The sequence below is a fragment of the Tiliqua scincoides genome, chromosome 13 (assembly GCF_035046505.1).
Source record: "Tiliqua scincoides isolate rTilSci1 chromosome 13, rTilSci1.hap2, whole genome shotgun sequence".
NCBI classification, from domain to species: Eukaryota; Metazoa; Chordata; class Lepidosauria; order Squamata; family Scincidae; genus Tiliqua; species Tiliqua scincoides.
Window position 1 is genome coordinate 24,457 of NC_089833.1, and position 3,753 is coordinate 28,209.

Here is a 3,753-nt window from a genome sequence, read left to right on the forward strand (position 1 = left end):
GTCCTGCAGAGACTCAGGAACTGTGCGCTGTGGGAAAAGGACAATCGGAGGGATGCGGAGCGGTGGAGGCGGCGCTGGCGGTGGCTGAGTCGCTTCCCGAACCCCATCACCTGAAAGACTTGGTTGCTGGGCCCCGAACTGAGCAAATAGCCCAGCAACAGCAGCAGAGTCCAGACTAGTAACTGAAGAAAGGAAGATGGGGTTCTTGATTGTTTTGTAGGGGGGAGGGCAAAAAGGACTGGGGACAGTTTAGTGTCAAGTTTAAAAGAGTAAAAAGTGTATAAAGTGTATAAAGTGTATAAAGTGTATAAAGTGTGAAAAGTTGAAAAGTTGAAAAGTTGAAAAGTTGAAAAGTTTTAAAAGTTAAAAGTTGAAAAGTTTTAAATGTTTTAAATGTTGAAAGTTAAAAGCTTTAAGTTGAAAGTGTAAAGATTTAAAGTTTATTGAAATGTGGGGGACCCTGTGTATGTTCTGTGGGGGGGAGGGGTTTTATGGTCTCTGTAATTGAGTGCTGCATTTCAGTTTCTGTATGTGAAGTGTTATCATTTCGGCCATGCCGTGTCTGTAATTTGATTTGTAGAAGGGTTTTCCAATAAACTGCCTAAACTGCCTAAACTGCCTAAACTGCCTAACCCTAACCCTAACCCTAACCCTAACCCTAACCCTAACCCTAACCCTAACCCTAACCCTAAGGCGCAGCTCTCGCAAGCGGAGGGGTGACAAGGCGGGTCCGGAGTCCCCCGGGGACGCGGAGGAGGGCAAGGTGCGGGAGAGCCCCAAGGAGAGGCGCAAGAAGCCTCGGAAGGCTTCGCCCAACCCCGAGGCGGAGCAGGAACAGGGTCCGGCCCTTGTGGTCCAGGCGGAGAGGGCACCCGACACACCGGGAGGAACAACGGAGGCTGGCACTGCGCAACGCATGGCAGTGGAGCAGGGCAATGAGGGAGAGGGGGACCCGTCGTCCCATGAGATGGAGACGAGCGACCAGTGCCTGCAACTGGCGCTCTCTCCGGAGTGGCGGCCGGAGGAGGGGGACCCTGGGGAAGGGCCGGGCGGCGGGGGCACCGAGACGGACCCCACCCACCCCCTCATTGGTATTGCTACACCCCCAGACGCGAGCCTGGGGGGGGTAGAGGAGGACGCCGGGGAGGAGATGGAGTGCCAGTCGGCGGCTCCGGACCCCTCTCCGAGCGGAGAGCAGCAGCAGCAGGAGGGTGGACCTGCACCGGGTGCACCGCACGCTGGGGCGGCGGCTGAGTGAAGCCAGTTTTCAGTTTGTGTTCTTATGTATTTATCGTGATTTCTGTTCGTTGGGAGTCCTTTGCAGCTGACTTAAGCGTTTTTCGTTTGTACCGTCGATCCTTTGTTTTGGGACCCAACCCCACTTTATTGCGCTATCCAAATGGAGAGCCAAGGGGGTCCAGCCTGGAGGCTAAACTTAGCCACCTGGAACGCCAGGGGCTTGAGGCAGGAAGAGAGGCGGGGGGAGATCCTGGCGGCGCTCGACCGCCTGGACCTCGACCTGATCGTGCTGCAGGAGCTGCACTTTCGGGGAGAGGAGGAGCGCAGCAGTGCTCAGCGGCGCTGGCGGGGCGGCCCGTCCTTCTGGTCCTTCACCCCGGAAGGGACAGGCGGGGTGGCGGTGCTGGTGCGGGCCCGGAAGGGCCTGACCGTCAAGCGCTGGGTGGAGGTGACGCCGGGGCACTTGGCCCTGCTGGATTTTAACCTGTCCGGCATCTCCGAGTCCGGCGAGCCGGAGGAGCGGCGTTTCCGGCTCTGCGCCGTCTACGGCCCCCAGCGGACCGGGCTCCGCAAGAGCCTGTGGACGCGCCTGCGGGACCACGCGGTGGCGACCCAGCGGTCGCTGCTGGTAGCAGGGGACTTCAACAACCGGGCCCGGGAGCAGGACCGGGTGTCGCTGCATCCCGGGGCGGCGCCAGCCCCGGCCCCCCTGACCCCGGAGGAAAGGAGCTTGCAGCAGCTCCTGGAGGGCGAGCTCGGCCTCGTGGACGCAGCCCTGCAGGCGGAGAACCATCTGGGATTCTTCCCCACGCACTGCAGGCACACCTTCCAAGCCAACTGCCCGGAGCGGCGGGAGGGCCGCTTCACCTATTACCACCCCAGCGTGGCCAGCCGGCTGGACCGGGTGTGGGCGGAGGCCTTCTGGGAGGTGCGGGAGTGCCAGCTGCGCCTGACGCCGTGGTCGGACCACAGCCTGCTGGCCTGTCGCCTGGCGGCGGGGCGCCTGCCGCCCCGCGGGCGGCCGCGTTGGCGGCTGCACCCGCACCTGCTGCGGGAGCAGGAGCTGCGGGACGTGCTGGAGGCGGCCATCGTATCCGCCAAGACCCGGCTGGCGCACGAGCCCTGCCGGCTCACGGCCTGGTGGGAGAGCCTGAAGGGGGAGGTGCGGAGCCGGTGCCAGGCGCTGACCGCGCGGGCCTACCGCCGGGACCTGGCGGAGTACCACCGGGCGCTGAACGGGTTCCTGGCCGCCCACCAGCGCATCAACCAGGGCCTGGCCTGGGACCGGGAGAAGCTGGCGCGGGACGGCGACGTCGTCCAGGCCTTCCACCGCAAGCGGCGCGAGCGCCGGCGGCAGCGGCAGCGATGCCGCGCCAAGGGGCCGGTGGTCGAGCGCGACGAGTGGGAGCGGAGCCGGCGGGTGCGGGCGCCCCAGCAGCCCATGGAGGGCCTGCGGGAGGCGGAGAGCGGGCAGCTGCGCACCACCCCGGAGGGCATGCTGTCGGTCCTGCACCGACACTATCAGGCGCTCTACGGGGGCAAGGGGCAGGACCCGGAGGCCGTGCGGGCCTTCTTGCGGGACGCCCTGCCCGAGGAGCGGGACCGGCTCACAGCGGAGGAGGAGGAGGGCCTGACCCGTCCGGTGACGGTGGAGGAGGTGCTGGAGGCCATCCGGCGGGGCCGAGAGGCCTCGGCGCCTGGCCCGGACGGCCTGGGCTACGCCTTCTACAAGGCCTTCCAGCAGCACCTGGCCCAGCCGATGACAGAGGCCTTCAACGAGGCCCTGTCGGGTGAGAGCAGCTTCAGCGGGGCGTTCTTCGGGGGGGCGTTCACCTTCCTGTACAAGGGAGGGGACCCCACGCTGGTCACCAACTGGCGTCCCATCACGCTGACCAACGTGGACTACCGCATCCTCGCCAAGGTGCTCAACACCCGCCTGGCGAGGGTGTCGCCCAAGCTGGTCCACGGGACGCAGACCAGCGCGGTCCCGGGGCGGCGGATGGTGGACTCGCTGATCGTGCTGCGGGAGGTCTTCCAGGCCACCCGGGCGGGCGTGTGGGGCGGGGCGGTCCTGCAGGTCGACCAGTCGAAGGCCTTCGACCGGGTCGACCGGGCCTACCTGGAGCAGGTGCTGGTCAGCAAGGGCGTCCCCGAGGCCTTCGTGGGGTACCTGCGCACCCTGTACCGCCAGGCCAGCGTCACCCCGTGGGTGAACGGGCACCCGGGGGAGCCGGTCTTCCTGCGCTCGGGCATCCGGCAGGGCTGCCCGCTAAGCGCCCTGCTGTACGTGCTGGCGCTGGACCCGCTGCTGGTGCGCATCCAGCGGGACGGGCGGATCGGGGGCATCGACCTGTCCGGGGGCAGCGGCGAGGGGCCCGTGAAGGTCGTGGCCCACGCCGACGACGTCTCGCTGCTGGTGCGGACCTCTGGGGAGCTGCAGGCGGTCCGGGAGCAGATCCGGGCATACGAGGCCGTGTCCGGGGCGGCCATCAACCCGGACAAGTCCCGGAGCTA